The 16,386-nt window shown below is 49.4% G+C and overlaps 1 long non-coding RNA gene across 2 annotated transcripts in view; it reads left to right on the top strand.

The window, feature by feature from the left end:
- LOC106507624 overlaps positions 5,495-16,386 on the top strand; it is a 29,469-nt gene continuing 18,577 nt past the window's right edge. Inside the window, exon 1 of one of the 2 annotated variants that reach the window (XR_002344946.1) lies at positions 5,495-6,067. This is a non-coding gene — a long non-coding RNA (uncharacterized LOC106507624). Of the gene's footprint in view, positions 6,068-15,829; positions 16,169-16,386 lie in introns of those variants that run through there. The other variant, XR_001303729.2, reaches the window with a different exon arrangement.

Here is a 16,386-nt window from a genome sequence, read left to right as displayed (position 1 = left end):
AGTAGAGGGAAGATATATTACTGCCCCTGCTACACAAAGGCAAACTCCTTTTCTTTTTTTGTCTTTTCAGGGCCGCACCTAAGGCATATGGAAGTTCCCAGGCTAGGAGTTGAATTGGAACTGCATCTGCTGGCCTACACCACAGTCAGAGCAACACCAGATCCAAGCCATATCTGCGACCAACACCGCAGCTCATGGCAATGCCGGATCCTTAACCCACTGAGCGAGGCCAGGGATCAAACCTGTGTCCTCGGGTATACTAATCGGGTTCGTTACCACTGAGCCACAGTGGGAACTCCAAGGCAAACTCCTTCTAATAATCTTTACTTAGTGGAATAGGAAGGAAAGCGTTTAGGGTCAAAGATGCTCACCAGACCAGGATCTGTGCTGATCTGTTCCAATAAAAATGCCATGTCTGGAATCACAGTTACAAGTGTCATACCACCTAATTACTTATAATAAATTACAGTAACCTACAGTCATGCCTCAAGACCCAGCCGGGTTTTGCACCAGCCAAATAGGTAAGTTAAACTGAGTCTTAGTAGGAATGACCGACCACCTTTACTAATTTCTGGAATTCCCTTAGGGCTGTAGTATTGTCTTTTGGCTTTTTTTGGGGGGGGGTTGTGGTTTTTTGGTTTTTTTTTGTTTTTTTTTGTTTTTTTTGTTTTTTTTTTTTTTTTTTTTTGCTCTTTAGGCCCACACCCATGGCATAGAGAGGTTCCCAAGCTAGGGGTTGAATCAGAGCTACCACAACATCAGATCCGAGCTGTGTCTGCAACCTACACCACAGCTCAGAGCAATGCTGGATCCCTAATCCACCGAGCAAGGCCAGGGAGCGAACCGCAACCTCACGGTTCCTAGTCAGATTCGTTTCCACCAAACGATGATGGGAACTCCCTGGCTTACGGTTTTGATGGTGGGGACGCTGCCCTTCAGGGGCTTCCATGCGGCCCTTCCACACCTAAGAGCGCTAACTTCATGTGTCAGGAAATCAGCGGTGGCATTCTGCCCGTTAATTTACAGACACAGGATGGGTCCATGGTCCTACTGGTCTCACTCTGGATAAGAACAAATTGAAAGCCTTGACCTCATGACTCAATGCTAGGGTGGACATTCAGAAAGCCTCTAATATGGCTCTGAAGGAACTTTCATCTCTGGTGGCCACAGAGCAGATACAGCAGAGGACCAAACCCAGGCCTTGACTGTCAGGGTCTCAGGGTTGCAGAGTCCACTAAAAGTGCCACCCCACAAAGCCTCATATTAATGGAAGGGCACCGTTTAAGAAAGAATGGGATGCCAGGGCATGCGATGGGGACATTGGGATAGAACTTAGAACCCCAGCATGTCCCCAATCTTCCTGTTGGTGAAGGCAACACCCTTCACCCCCCGACCCCACCCCTCGATTTCCGTCCGAGGAAACCTGTCTCCCTAGCACAACCATCCTCCAGTGACTGCCTCTGGGGCAGTGTCCTCACAAAGGGTGCCTATTTTCCTTGGGACACAGTCCATCACCTCTCACTGCCTCTAGGCTCATAATGAGAGTTACATCCCGCCTGGCCCAATTCAAGGCTTTCGGTCTGTTTTTTTCTTTGTGTGTGTTTCCTAGGGCAATCAGATGTAGAGTCAGAAAGCCACTCCAGTCTTTGTAATCACTAGTGTCACCATAGTGACTAAGCATCAGAGCTTCTTCATCTCCCAACATCTAACCTGTCCCTCTCACGCCACCACTGGTCATAAAGTCAGTAACTCGTGCCACTGCGTGCTGCCGATTGCCATTGTCCATTACCCACCCCCTGCCCCCTTCCCCCCTGAAGGAGGCTATTCACATACTAATCAAGATGTGTGAGCAACCCAATCCCAGAATCCCAGCCAAGAATCTGTTTCCCAGGGCTATTCTGGTACCAATTATTGTAGCAGTCAGGGCACTGGATGGAAACAGATGGCACATTTAACGGGGTAATTGAAAAGGGTTTGATGAAGGGATTATTACATAGTGGTGGGCACAGTTAAAGGAGCCAAGAAAGGCTGGTGAGGTACTCAGGGGGCCAGAAGCTGCAGAAGCCTTGCCACCTGGGGAGCAAGGGACGTCTGGAACCTGATGGGAGCTGCAGCCCTGGGAAGGCCACCCACCCCCTCTGCTGACCAGTGTGGGATGGAGAAAAGTGAAGAGTGGGCCAGGACTGGCAAATGGTCAGACATGAGACCTCGTGTTACAGATAAGGAAGCTACAGCTTAGCTGCCCCCGTGCAATTCAGCAAATCAGCCCAGAGCCCCTATGTGCGTGTTAGAGTGTGTGTTGGTGTGAAGAGAGGCAAGCACAGAGCCCTGTCGTGGAAGAAGGGGCAGTCTCAGTGAGGCAGACACTCACACTCAGCCTCATTTCCTCGTCTGTAACAAAGGATTCTGCCCACATCATAAACTCTGCAAAAGACGCGTGCCAGGGAGACCCAGGAAAGATATGTTCCATCAGTTTTTTCTTTTCTTTTCATGGCCGCACCCATGGCATATGGAAGTTCCTGGGCTAGGGGTCGAATGGAGCTGCAGCTGCCAGCCTACACCACAGCCACAGCAACGCAGGATCCGAGCCACATCTGCGAGCTTTATCACAGCTCATGGCAACACTGGATCCTTAATCCACTGAGTGAGGCCAGGGGTCGAACCGGCATCCTCATGGATACTAGTTGGGTTCTTAACCTGCTGAGCCACAATGAGAGCTCCTCCAAAGAATAGATTTTTAAGGGCCTATTGTAAGGGCTTACCCTGTGCTCACGGAAAGGATGGAGGAGTGGAAAGGCATACTTGTAAAGAGCTGAAGCCCAGCTTCTTAGCCCCCAGATGTCCCAGAGAGGGAGCTAGGAAGGAGGACCAAGGGAATTGAATCCAGGAGCAAGAGTCCCTGCATCCAAGGCAGAAAGTTTGAGAGCTGCAGAGAGAGAAGGCAGTGGCTTTGGTCATGCATCTCTGAAGATCTTTCTCCTTCCACATCTCAAAGGAGCCCCTGGTTCCAGCCTGCAGCGCAGAGGCAGAGGGGGAAGTCAGGGGTGGGTGGCTCTGAAACTAGGCGGCAGGTCATCGGAGACATGTGATGTGTGAGGTATATCTGCTGGGCTGGAGGACACATCAACCAGACTCACTGTTTCAGCAGCCCATCAGCCCTGGGGCCACTGGCTGGCTTTCCGGATTCACCATCCAGCCCCTCAAGGTCCCTTTTGCTTAGCCTGTTCCACTAGTTCCACTCCGCTGTAGGGTCTGAATTTGGGCATAAACAGTGTGATATTAGATGTGAGTTAGTTTAAGCTCTGCTCCAGGGAGCCAGCAATTGCTCTGATTGGGAATTCATAATGAGAGGGACAGGGTGGAAATTACAGCCCTCATTTAGCCAGAAGGGCCATTCTCCAGTCCTGGCCATACCTGAGCTTCGGCGTATTTTATTTCCCATCAACCCCAGAAGCAGTGCTAGTTAGTCTACTGAATATTAGAAATGAATCTCATTGGTGATTAAAAAAAAAAAAAAGTGGTGTCAAGCTGCGTGGATCGGCTGGAGTATTATAGAAATGCTCCACTGCCCTTGCCTGAACAGGGAATAAAAATCCAGCTACCAACAGTTATCGCCTGTAAGGTTTGGGAACTGAAAGGAAGGGGAAAGCAGGAATTTGGAGGTTGATAGAAGTCTTCTATATCTTTATTGTGGGGATACTTTAAAAAAATTTTGGCCACCCCACAGCATATGGAGTTCCCAGGCCAGGGGAGCAGGTCTGAGTCACGATTTTGACCTATGCCGCAGCTGTGGCAATGTCAGATCATTAACCCACCGTGCCGGGCCAGGGATTGAACTTGCATCCTGGTGCTGCAGAGACAGCATTGATCCCATTGCGTCACAGCGGGAACTCCATGTTCTATACACCGATCAGGGTATTATCCAATCTCATTGAGTTGTTCATTTAGGATGTGTGCATTTTGTAAGACCAATGTACTAACCACGGAGCTATGGAGCCGAGGATGTGTGCATTTTATATACATTTGGGAATGATATTAAAAATGTAGCCACCATCCCTGAGTTTACATCCTGAATGATCCCTGCAGCACTCACTGTTCTGCTGCTACTGGGAGGCTTCCGGGGTAGGTGCTGGTGGGTCAGATGTCAGCCCAGTCCCACAGCTGGAATAGGGTCCCTACTCCGCAAGCCCACCATTTGTGCAAAGGCAAAGCTGACCATGGGCTGATGGGGCAGATGGACAGTAGGTAAGTGCATCCATCCATCCATCCGTCTGTGCTAAGTGCACTGAAGGAGATGGAGGGAACACCTTAGAGTCAGTGGTGAGTGAAGGACTCCCTGAAAAGGTGCTATTTAAGCTACAGCTGAAGGAAAGAGGGAATCAGCCACGGTGAGCAGTAGAGAGATGGCTCTGTCAGAGGGATGGGTGAGACCATGACATTCCCAGGCGAGGGGTCGAATTGGAACTGTAGCTGCCGGCGTACACCAGCCACAGCAACGCCAGGTCCAAGCTGCATCTGTAACCTACACCACAGCGCACAGCAACTCTGGATCCTTAACCCACGGAGTGAGGCCAGATCAAACTCGCATCCTCATGGATATTAGTTGGGTTTGTTACCACTGAGTCATGATGGGAACTCCGAGGACCATGACATTTTTGAGTGTGACAGAAGGCACTGATCAGATAACCCAGACTTCAAAGGCCAGAGGGGAAAGCAGCTTTTATTTGAAGTGCATAGGCAATTATTCGTGTGATTTTTTTTTTCTTTTTCATCTGCACCCACATCATATGCAAATTTCCATGCCAGTGATCAAATCTGAGGTGCAGTTGAGACCTATGACACAGCTGGGACAATGCCAGATCTTTAACCTACTGCACGAGACTAGGACTCAAACCTGAATTGCTGCAGAGACAGTGCTGGATCCCTAACCAATGTGCCACAGCAGGAACTTCAATTATTCACAGGATTTAAGCAGGACAGTGATATTACCTGATTTATGCTTCTTTTTTTTTGGTCTTTTTAGGGCTGTACCCGCAGCATATGGAGGTTCCCAGGCTAGGGGTCCAATCGGAGCTATAGCTGCTGGCCTACACCACAGCCACAGCAACTCTTGATCTGACCTGTGTCTTCGATCTATACCACAGCTCATGGCAATGCCGGATCCTTAACCCACTGAACAAGGCCAGGGATCGAACCCACAACCTCATGGTTCCTCGTTCAGTTCGTTAACCACTGAGCCATGACGGGAACTCCTACTTTGCTTTTAAAAGATTGCTTTGTGGAGTTTTCGTTGTGGTGCAGCTGAAGTTGTGAGCTGTAGTGTAGGTTGCAGGCCTGGCTCGGATCTGGCATTGCTGTGGCTATGGCGTAGGTCAGCGGCTACTGCTCCAATTCGACCCCTAGCCAGGGAACCTCCATGTGCCATGGGTGCAGCCCTAAAAAGCCAAAAATAAAAATAAAAAATAATGTTAAAAATAAAGGATTGCATATGGAGAATCGATTGAAGGGATCTGGAATGGAAGTGGGAAGGAAGGAGGCTGGAGCAGTGGTCCAGGTAAAGCTGACAGAGTCAGGACTAAGGTGCGGATGCCGCTGATGCAGATGTGTGTGATTTCAAGGTATAATGACAGACTTGGCTGCATATGAGAAGTGAGGGAAAGACAGGAATCAAGGAGAACTCCAGGTTCCTGGCTCTCTGACCAGATGGGGCTCAGTGCGGTCACCCAGAAGGAGAACAGATTTGGGGAGCAGGAGATGCAGAGTTCCTTTTAGAACATGATTCATTTGAGATGCCAGGGAGAGAGCTGCATGAAACGATGAAATAAGTCTCCAGAGAAATGAGCCTGGAGCTTGGGGAAGAGGTTTGAGGTAGAGATAAAATGGTATGAGTCTTTCAATATCTAAATGGCGTTTAAAGCCACAGAACCCCGTGAACGAATGCTAATCAAGGAGAGAACGCGGGTGGAAAAGCAAGGAGCTGAATTCTGCCACCAACTAGTGAGCTTGAAAGAGGAACTTGAGCCTCGGAGGAAATCACAGCTTTGGCCTACATCTTGCTTTCAGCCTGGTAAGACCCTGGGCACAGAGCCCAGTGAAAATCTGCCGGACTTCTGACCCACAGAAAGTGTGATGCAATAAGCTGTGTGGTATCAAGCCACTAAGTTTATGGTTGCGTGTTATATGGAATAGCAAATGCAGACAGATGTTTATCTTGTTTTACTGGGGGAGATGGAAGATATTAGAGATGTTTGTAACCTTTTGAGAAATGAACTTATTGAGAAGGAAACACTTTGAGCTTAAAAGGGGTAGAAATTCAGAGTCGGACACACTTGAAAGAAGCAGGGATAGCTTCTCCAGGACCTGCAGAAGCAGGTAGGTTTGCAGATTTGGGGGACGGGGGGAGGGATGAAATATATCGGTGTGATGGAAGGCTTTAATTCTTTCAGTAAAGAATAAGGCAAGGTCACCAAATGAAAATAAACCTAGGAGAGGAGGTAGGAAATCTGAGGAATGAGGAAAAGGAATGAAAGAGTAATTGTGAGAGAATAAAGAAGGAAATTGTGCTTGTTCAAAAACATGGTAGAATTTTCCATGTGGAGTCCATTTGATATTTGAGATCAGGAAACCAGTCAGTCCAATTGCATGATTTTCTTTCTTTCTTTCTTATCTTTTTTTTTTTTTTTTGCCTTTTTAGGGCCCCACCTGCAGGATATGGAAATTCCCAGTCTAGGCGTGGAATCAGAGCTGTAGCTACAGGCTTACGCCACAGCCACAGCAATGCCAGATCCCAGCCACATCTGCGACCTACACCAGAGCTCACGGCAACGCTGGATCCTCGACCTACTGAGTGAGGCCAGGGATTGAACCCACATCTTCATAGATACTAGTTGGGTTTGTTACCACAAAACCACAGTGGGAACTCCCTCTTACTATTTTTCTGTATCTAACTATCCCCAATATTTTATGATGAAAAATTTCAAACATACACAAAAGTTGAAGAAACTACCCTGAATGCACATGTACACAAAGCCTGGATTCTACAGTTGTTAACATTTTGCTATGTTTGCTTTATCATATATTTATCCCTTTATAGATCCATCAGTGCATCTTCTTTATTTATTTTAATTGTGGTAAACTATGTATTACATAAAGTTTACCATTTCAACCACTTTTAAATGTACAGTGGTGTGGCATTAAGTACACTCACGTTGTGCCACCATCACCACGGACCATCGCCACACTTTTCTCTTCTTGCAAAACTGAAACTCTATACCCATTAAATAACAACTCCTCTTTCCCCTCTACCCCCAGCCCCTAGTATATTATTCTTTCTGCCTCTATGAATTTAACTGCTCTAAGAATCTCATATAAGTGGAATCATAGAGGTTTTTGCCTTTTTGTGACTTGCTTATGTCACTTAGCAAAATTTTTTCAAGATTCATCTCCGCCCTAGCCTGTGTCAGAATTTCCTTCCTCTTTGGTGGTAGCAGGGGTGGAGTCCACTGTATGCAGTTCTTGGGCCAGTGATCCTGTGATCCAGTGACTGGATTAATTCTTAATCCAGTGATGGGACTAAGAACTGGTCTAGTATCCATGAGGATGCAGGTTCATCCCTGGCCTGTTCAATGGGTTAAGGATCTGGCATTGCTGTGGCTGTGGCATAGGCTGGCAGCTACAGCTCAGATTCGACCCCTAGCCTGGGAATTTTCATATGCCGTGGGTGCGGTCCTAAAAAGCAATAAAATAAAATCAGATAAAGGGGAATTCAAGGCAAACATTTAAAAGGGATTTTTAATGATTTTATAATTATTATTTTATATTGAGAAAGAATAAAGTTCACAGCAATGTCAAAAAAAAAAAAAAAAAAGAATGGAAATGCAGAGGGAGGATGGGAAAGCAAATTCAACTCCACAATAAGGTCCTATTGCAGGAGGACAAATTGCTGCCCCTCCACTGATGAGGTTCTTGACTAGCTTGGCTTAAGGGAGACACTCAGAACCCAGGGTGGCACCGTGTAACAATTTGTCTTCCTCTTGGGAAGCAGATGGAATTAACAAACTGTGTCTATTAAGCAAGTTACACCAGGGGATAAATTATACATATTGCAAAAAGGGGAAAGGGAACATGTGATGTTTGCAAAATTCTTAAGGGAATTTGTCCTAGTCCTAGGGGAAAAAAAAAAAAAAATCCTGGCTTGCAGTTTAACATTTCTATCAGAAAGTTGCAGCTCTTTCTTTGTGCCTCAAAGAAGGCAAGAAAGTCATGCTGGGATGTCACCTCCGAAGCTGCCTCACATGAGCAAAAGTCATAATCTAGTTATGACCAGTTCTGGCCCCAGGGAAAAGTAGCCAAATGTTGCTCGCGTTATCCTCGGTCAGGATAATAGAACAGGAAAAAGCCCGTGAATGATCTGTATCTCTTGTCTTAAAGTTTAAGTCCACTGCAAGTAGAAGGATGAAAGGACTGGAATTCTGCTGTGGCTCATTGGGTTAAGAACCTGACATAGTGTCTGTGAGGATTCAGGGTTGATCTCTGGCCTTCCTCAGTGCTCTTAGGCCAGCAGCTGCAGCTCTGAGTCCACCCCTCGCCTGCAAACTTCCAGATGCCAATGGTGAAGCCCTAAAAAGAAAAAAAAAAAAAAAAAAAGGATCCGGCGTTGCTGTGAGCTGTGGTGTAGATCACAGATGTGGCTCGGATCTGGCGTTGCTGTGGCTGTGGGGTAGGCTGGCAGCTGCAGCTCCATTTGGCCCCTAGCCTGGGAATTTCCATGAGCTGCTGATGTGGCCCTAAAGAATAATTTTTAAAAAAAGGAAAAAAAGGAAAAGAAAGAAGTATGAAAAATAAGGCCTAGGGGAGGTTGGGATATTTTCTCAAAGTTTGGTCCCAAAAAAACAGAGAAGGGAAGACAGGGGATTCACAGGTGTCCCCTGAATATTGAGAGCCTCCTGTCAAGGGGTGCCCTTTGGTGGACAGTCACCTGGGACAAGCAGTCTCGAAATCTGGGCCCATCCCGAGAGGCCAACCACATAGCACGTCCTTGTCACCGGCTCTCCCAGCCCCCTCCTCCAAGTCCCTGGCCACCTGGCAAGACCGCCAGCCACTGCCCAGGGCTGACAGAGAGGCTGACCTCAAGCCGCCTGTCCCTCCGTACAAAACAGATCACAAAGCGTACTGCTAGCAGCCCTGGAATGATTTCGGTTTCTCATCACTGTCGCCGCCGGAAACGGCAGCAGCACCACAGCAATCGATTTCTGGCTGGGCTGCTTGCTTGTGGGACCATCTGTTAACAGGCTGTGGAGAGAGCTCAGAATTGTCTGAGAAATGACCTCGAAGGCTCATCCTGGGTTGCCTGGCAACTAGCAAGCCCGGACCAGTGGCTTCCCGTCCCTGAAGGAGGGGCTGTGTCTGAACTCAGCCTTTCATGCGGGATGAGATAGGAAGGGGCGCAGGGGCCCTAAGCCTCCAGGCCGACGTGTTCCCAAACAGCTGACACTTAGGGTCACCCCATCACTGCAAGGTCATTGTCACACTCGCCTATGAAAAGGAGAACAAGGCGGGCGGGGGACCCGCATCCCTCCATCCATCCCATGTCGCCTCCAGCCTCAGGCAGAAACTGGGTGCCTGTGGGAGCTCTGCCAATGAGTTCCAGGCTTCACCAAGCCTTGTGGCAAGTGTCCCCTGAGCTCTTTACATGGCACAGCTCAAGTTTTCAGTCCTTGGGCAGCTGGGCCTAGGGACCTGCGTCTGGATTGGGGGTGGGGGGCAGCTGGAAGCCGGAAGAGGGACCCCGGGGAGTGCCTGCTCAATGGCTCACGTGGGCTTCAGGATGTGGCTGGGCTGCGTCCCTCTCCCCCGTGTACCTTCTCCCCTTGACGGCAGATGCTACTGGGCACACTGACATTGTGGCAAGGTCAGACAGCACTCAGCTCTTGTCACATGGGTCCCCAGGTGCTCATGTCAGGCTTTGAATCTCCCCTGGGGGCCCACCAGCTTATGAAAGGCATGAGCTGTTTCTCAAAAGGAGAACAGTGGCTTGCAGAAGGGGGAACAGCTTTGCACTAAAATCCTGGCTCCTGAGCCGAGATCTGCTGCCTGGGGCTCGTTCCGGGTTCCATAAGGGCATCTCCATATGCCATAGACACTCAGGGCCTCTGCTGATTCCAGCTTTGGAGCAACTGCCACGCGTGAGGGCAGGGGTATGGTGTCGACCCGCCCGCACCCCCACCCTGGTGATTGCGCTGCCTCCTCGGAGAGGGCTGCACAGCACCTGCCTCGGGGAACCAACACCAAGCGCCTGAGTCTCTGGACCCTTGACTTTTGTCCACAAGCCCTCCTCCGCCTCTGTCCCCCGTTAGGCCTCTGAGTTCCACCTGCCTTTAGTTCAACCCAGGGCATCAAAATGGATTCCTGAGTTTAAGATTTATAAGAGGAAATAGAATGACACGTCATGGTCTCAGACTTGAGTGTACATCAGAACTCTCCGGGTGGGCAGTGTGCTTAAAATAGAACTGCCCATTGTGGCGCAGTGGAAATGAATCCAAGTAGTATCCATGAGGATGTGGGTTCAATCCCTGGCCTCGATCAATGGGTTGGGGATCCAGCATTGTTGTGAGCTGTGGTGTAGGTCATAGATGCAGCTGAAATCCCGATTTGCTGTGGCTGTGGTGTCGGCCGGCGGCTACAGCTCCAGTTGGACCCCTAGCCTGGGAACCTCCATATGCCATGGGTGCAGCTTTAAAAAGACAAGAAGACCAAAACAAAACAAAACAAAACAAAAAAACCACCCATGGGTTCCCATTGTGGCACAGTGGAAATGAACCCAACTAGTATCTATGAGGATGTGGGTTCGATCCCTGGCCTCCATCAGTGGGTTGGGGATCCAGTGTTTCCGGGAGCTGTGGTGTAATTCACAGAATTGGCTTGGGTCTGGCATTGCTATGGCTGTGGTACAGGCCAGCAGCTATACCTCTGATTCGACCCCCAGCCTGGGAACTTCCATGTGCCACAAGTGCAGCCCTAAACAGAAGAAAAAAGAACTGCCCAGGCCCCAATTCTGAAAAGTCTAACCCAGCAGAGCTGAAGTGGGACCCCAGAATATACATTTAACCAAGCTCCCCACCCAGGATTCTGATTCAGGTTGTCTGCCGTCTACATGGTGGAGTGTCTCCAGGGCAGGGAAGCCTGAGTCCGGATTCAAGTTCTGTCTCTGAATTAGTTGGATTCATTTCAGCTATGAGGGATAGCTATCCAAAATAACAGGGGCTTAAATGAGAGGGAAGTTGGAAGTTTCCATCTCAGCCATAAAAAAAAAAAAAAAAAGAAGAAGAAGAAGTTTCCATCTCTCATGTGAATATTCAGAAATGTCCTGGATTCAGGCTGGTGTGGTGGTACCACAGCCATTTGAGACCTACGATTTTTCTATCTTGTTGGTCCCAATTCCTCCACATTCAGCTTTACCTCATGGTCCAAAACAGCTGCTCCAGCTCTAGCCATCACGCCTACATTTCATCTACAGGAAAGACAAAATGGGTCGAGAAAGGCACGATCCCTCTGTTTAAGGACAAATCTTGGAAGTTGCATAACCACCTCTACTTCCATTCCATTGGCCAGAACTTAGTTATACGGCTAGATCTACTGCAAGGGAGATTGGGAAAATGTAGGGGTTTTTTGTTTGTTTGTTTTGTATTTTTGTTTGCTTTTCAGGGCTGTACGTGTGGCACATGGAAGTTCCCAGGCTAGGGATCGAATCAGAGCTGCAGCTGCTGGCCTACACCACAGCCACAGCAATACCAGATTCGAGCCAAGTCTACAATCTACACCACAGCTCATGGAAACACCGGATCCTCAACCCACTGAGTGAGGCCAGGGATAGAACCCGCATCCTCATGGACACTAGTCTGGCTTGTTACCACTGACCCACAACGTGAACGCTTGGAAAAATTTAAGTGTTCATCGGTGGTGATTTAAGGCACAGAAAGAGTGTGCAAAGCAGCTGAAACAGAAGAGGAAAGGGTGGTGGAAGAGAAAGATTAAATCACTCAGTTAACGCCTATCGTATACTTATGAATGCCAGTGGCTGTTCTAAGCTCTGGGTGTGTAACTGTGAATTCAATTCTTCCAACAACCCTGGGAGGTAGGTCTCGCTATTCCTTGTGTGTCAGACTAGGGTCACACATTCACCCCCAAATCACTTTAACTTATTACAGCTTACCCCTGAGTGACTATGATCAAGTTCTTTGCTGGCAAAACAGAACAGACACGATTTATCCCCAAGATCTGGGTACATTGTGCCCACCAAACCTTGACAAATTCAGACCTCTGCCAGCCAAAAAGAAAGGGTATGTGCAGCCTTGGTGTCTATATGCCAAGTGTCAAGAGGGGCCTTATGAGACTGAGGTCAGTTTTACTCAAACCCCATCCTGCGCCCTGTGGACAAGCTAGGGGTTGCTAGCTCTGTCTTCTTGCTTCTGTTGAATTCTTATGTTGGTGGGTGTTCGGAGCCTGGAGGTACAATTGCTGGGCTCTGGGACCTTCAGGAGCATCTGTTGTTGGCGCAGTGCTGGGGACAAAGTAGCTGAATAAACCCTTGTTGAATAATAATAATAACCATCATTTCATAAGCGCTTATGCCAGGCGCTATGCTCAGAGCTTTACATGTATTATGCCATTCGACACTGACAACTGCCAGGATTTTCATTTTCCGAGACTCTCAAAGACAAGGTAATTGCCAAAGTCTCACACCTGGTAAATGCAGCGCTGACATTTGAAGCCACACATTTTTTCTTTTTTCTATTTTTTTTTCCTGCTTTTTAGCGCCATACATGAGGCACCTGAAACTTCCCAGGCTAGAGGTCAAATCAGAGCTGCTGCCGCTGGCTTACACCACAGCCACAGCCACAAAGCTGGATCCTACACAGCAGCTCACAGCAATGCCAGATCCTTAACCCACTGAGGATCAAACCTGAGTCCTCGTGGGTACCCGTCGGATTTGTTATCACTGAGCCACAACGGGAACTCCTGAAGCCACACATTTTTAAGCACAACGCTTGGAGGCCTACAGCCCTCACATACCCACGTGTACCATGAACGTCCCAGGAGCCTGGGGTCTAGGCTGATGGTTTTGTGCACTGAATTTCCCCCGCTCCCAAACTCCCACCAGAGTGATCCTGCCAGCACAGAATGGAGGCCGTTTTCACTGCGGAGAGACAAAGGGAGGGGGCCTTTCATCCACGGGGAACTTGGAAACCATTTCCAGAAAAGCAGCAGAGGACTTAGTTGAAAGGCTGGACTCCAGCCCGTCCCTCCTCAGCGTTGTGACCTCGGCCAGGCCCGTGAGGCTTAAAGGAGTTAATGCTCGTTGCAGAAAGCACTGAGAAAGGGGCCAGCAGGCTCTCTATCAACAATCTCCAAGAGTGAGTCATCGTTATGCCTATCGCTGCGAAAGCTGCTGCCAGCAGAAGCCGGCGCCCCGAGAGGGCTGAGTTCTGGCCCCTCTTCTTTCTTTTTATACACAGTAAAATTGATTTTTAAATAACAAGGGATACTTGGTCAACGGGTAGAAATCGTAACAGTTCACATTAAAGAAGAAAAATCACCTACCATCCCACTCCCCAAAGATCATTTTTCTGTTCCTCTATTCAACTAGTATCATAGCGATCTGGTGCTATTTGCTTTTTCCCCAGAGGGTGACTGGGATTGTGGTCTTCCCACCCCCACCAGCATGAGTCACCCCGGTCCCACACAGTCACCCAGGCCTCCGGCTTTGCTAAGGGGGTGATGGCGCAGAGGCAGTGAAAGAGGCTGAAGGACAGGGTCTGCAATGCTGTCTGGCCTGTCCCCAGCCACCTGGAGAATTTTATGAGCAAAGAGCGTCAGTGATTTTAAAAGGCCAGCCCCACTCACAGCCCTTGCATTTAGGAGGCCCATCCCCCGCGGCCTGGGTCTGAATCCTGGCCTCCATGCATTAGTTGTGTGACTTGGGACAAATTATTTCAACCACTCTGTGCCTCAGTTTCCCTATCGATGAAATGGGTATAACAGGAGTTTCCATCATGGCTCAGCAGGACCAAACCCAACTAGTATCCTTGAGGACACAGGTTCGATCTCTGGCCTCGCTCAGTGGGTTAAGGTTCCAGTGTTGCCGTGAGCTGTGGTGTAGGTTGCAGACATGGCTCAGATCTGGCATGGCTGTGGCTGTGGCTGTGGCTGTGCCATTGCTTTGACTGTGGCCACTGGGCCTGGAGATGAAGATGGGCTGCGTGCAACCCGACAAGACTGTGACTCTCTAAAGACCCCCCACCCCCACCCCAGATCTCAGCCAGATCTCAGGGCCACTGTCCTGCTTCTGCTGACTGCTTGTCGCTGAGGCCTTTATTTCTGCCCTGAAATGGCCCCAAGTAAGGGCCGGGGCATGGAGAACATTTTTCCCAGCTTACAGAGCAACTGTGGGTACCGGCTGTTGTGTGAGCAGGACTTTTACTAAAGACACAGCACACCGTGGAAATAGCATGAGAGCCATTCCCGTTCTTAAAGCCCTGGGGGCCTCCCTGACACTGAGTTTTCACAGCTCTTTACCCCTCACTCCTCGAAGGGCCCAGTCAGCTCCTCTCCCTCCCTCGCACCGTCTCTCCTACCTGCCTCCCTCCTCCCTGTGCTCCCTTCACACCTTCCTCCCCACCCCAGCCCTAGTCCTGCCTTGGCCACACCCGTGAACAGACAGCCAAGGGCAGGAGATTCTGGAAACATACCTGTGCAGAGCCTGGGGGTACAGATGGTAAGACTGAGCCTCCCAGCTCAGGAAGGGAGCACTTTTGATCTGAGCAAACCCCGAAGCCTACACCTTAGGGGGTGGTTAAAGCTGGGGGGTAGTGCATGGCATCCCAGTAGGACTCTGGCTCTGTGGGCTGGGCAAGGACTGGGGTTTGGTTCTGAGCTATCCTGGCCCTGAGATGATTCTAGGAATTATGTGAGGGGTGCTGGATCTCTCCTTCTTTTTCAGCTCTTAAGATCACTCACAGCAGGCTCATTATAATGCGTCACTGATTCTTTTGAGCCTCCCAAGCAGAGAACCTGCTGGCCAGCATGGGTAACCCCTAGAGGCATCCAGAAGCACCAGTTTTGGGGACAGGGGTTTAGAAAACCCCAGAAGGACACTATCTTTCTAATGCAGTTTAGTTTTACCCCCTCAGGTTCTGGACAAGTGAGTGTGTTCTTTATGGCGAATTTTGAGGATGCTTAGGCCCCAACGTGGGAGGAGACCCTCTGGGCTGTCAGCTTATGGTGAAATTTAAATTTCTAATGCATCAAGAGGAATCCAAAGGGGGGGGACCATTGTTATTTATAACCACAGCTTTGGGAGTTCCCACTGTGCTGCAGCAGAAATGAATCTGGTATTCATGGGGATGTGGGTTCGATCCCTGGCCTCGCTCAGTGGATCAGGGATCCGGCAGGAATCTGTTGCCGTGAGCTGTGGTATGGGTCGCAGACACGGCTCAGATCCCACGTTGCTATGGCTGTGGTGCAGACCAGCAGCTGTAGCTCCAATTCGACCCTAGCCTGGGAACTTCCATATGCCAAGGGTGTGGCCCTAAGAAGCAAAAAAAAAAAAAAAAAAAAAAAGACTTTATATAACCACAGCTTCCTTCTCAAGAAAGTAGATCCTCCTTCATTAAATAAAAGGCCCTTTTGTTCTGAGGCCCCTTCTGGGTTTGGCAAAGGTAGCTAAGCAGCCAAGTTTGGGAGGAGAAGCTGGGGAGGGCTGAATCACCAACCAGGAAAGCCCCTGGGGATGCAATGGGGTGGGGTGGGGGTGGGGGGCTGTGACGGAAAGAGGGAGATGAGATGTGGATATGGAGCCGGGCAATGGGAGCCAGCAGCCAAGGGTGGGCAGCAGGGAGGAGTGTGGGGGTTGGGATGAAACACGAGTGACGAATGGCTGGAGGCCCAGCTTTTAAGAACAGGAACGTCCCAGTGTCACTTTCAGCTTTGTGCTGAGCAGCGCAGTGACTTCGAGCGACCCAAACAGCTTCTGCTCATAGAGCAGCCTGGTGTTCATGGTTTCTTGGGAGAGGAAATGGGCTGCATCCTACGTTTGAATCAATTCCAGGGCAGAAATAAAGGGAACAGCTGCCGGAATTCAGCAGAAGGAGGAACGCAGAGCCACACAATTGTAAGCCTGAGAAATTTTGGAGTCTTGGGGGGTGGGGTGGGGGGGGAGACAGAGTCTGAGCCAAACATTTCAAACCCGAAGAGCTGGGAACCCCCAGCCAAGCCCAGGTTCTGCCATCAGGGCAGCCTTCTGCCCCCTACTTCCTTACAAAAAGAAGGCTGTCTTGTTCAGGTGAGAGGGCAATGTACCTGAACCAGGGTGGGGGTGGAGGGTACAAT

This window comes from Sus scrofa, chromosome 6 (genome assembly GCF_000003025.6).
Source record: "Sus scrofa isolate TJ Tabasco breed Duroc chromosome 6, Sscrofa11.1, whole genome shotgun sequence".
Taxonomy (NCBI): domain Eukaryota; kingdom Metazoa; phylum Chordata; class Mammalia; order Artiodactyla; family Suidae; genus Sus; species Sus scrofa.
The sequence above is the reverse complement of the archived record's forward strand: the minus strand, read 5'-3'. Positions and strand labels throughout refer to the sequence as shown.